Source organism: Tursiops truncatus, chromosome 21 (assembly GCF_011762595.2).
Source record: "Tursiops truncatus isolate mTurTru1 chromosome 21, mTurTru1.mat.Y, whole genome shotgun sequence".
Taxonomy (NCBI): Eukaryota; Metazoa; Chordata; class Mammalia; order Artiodactyla; family Delphinidae; genus Tursiops; species Tursiops truncatus.
In genome coordinates, this window is record NC_047054.1 from 7,321,816 (window position 1) to 7,322,876 (window position 1,061).

Sequence of the window (1,061 nt, forward strand, 5' to 3'; positions counted from 1 at the left end):
TTCAAATTAATAATTTACTCCTTCAATTTATAGTCTAGTAAAGACATAGGATTCTATTCTATGTATGTATCATAACTTTTAACCAATATTGTATCACTGGACATTTCATTTTTAATAGTACTTAAAATACTGTTATGTAACAGTATTTTGCACACGTACATTATGATTTCCTTAAAGAAATTCCTATAAGCAAAATTTCTAGTTCACAAGCTTTGTTGTTTTGTTTTTAACATATTTTAAAATGGCCCTTGAACTTTGATTTTTACCAGTGCAGTGTAAGTTTGCATTTTTTATATCCTTCTGAATGGCGGGCATTAGAAATATTTCTTTTTATAGAAGAAATTTAGTCATATTTTATTTATTTGTTCTTTTTTTTTGGAGCAAATAATTTTTATTATTCTTTTTTCTTTTACAAATACACCGAAGCATCATGCAGTGCTGCCAGCATTGGATGCAATCCTGGGCCACAAGTCCGCACATTCCTTTGCAACTGGTCCTGTGATGGCAGAACCTTTCATCTCGCCTTTATTGTTTACTATGACCCCTGCGTTATCTTCAGAATAAAGAAACACACCATCTTTTCTCCGGTATGACTTTCGTTGTCGAATTACCACTGCTGGATGTACCTTCTTTCCGAGCTCTGGTTTGCCTTTCTTGATGTGGCCGTCACCATGTCACCCACACCAGCAGCAGGAAGTCTATTCAGTCGTCCCTTGATCCCCTTCACAGAGATGATATACAGATTTTTGGCTCCTGTGTTGTCAGCACAGTTGATCACGGCTCCAACCGGAAGACCCAATTTGGGAAGACCCAAATCCGGAATTTCGCACCAGAGGACCCACCACGTCCTCGCTTCAACATCTTGAAGGCCGGAAAGGGACAAAAACAAACAAACAAAAAAAACTTGACTAGTTCGTAAAGCTAGTTTTAGTTTAATTGGTTTTCTAGGTTCCAAAACGAAAAGTGGCATTAAAAACTTATACTTGAGCAATGATCATTACAACATTACCCAAAGAGGGACACACTATGAAATGCAGCTTCAATTTTGTGTTAATATTTTC

General features: G+C 36.5%; 1 pseudogene; it reads right to left on the bottom strand.

Annotated features, from left to right (window-relative positions):
* Positions 1-413: 413 nt before the first annotated feature.
* On the bottom strand, positions 414-861 carry LOC101332815 (large ribosomal subunit protein uL14-like; annotated as a pseudogene).
* Between the last annotated feature and the right edge of the window lie 200 nt (positions 862-1,061).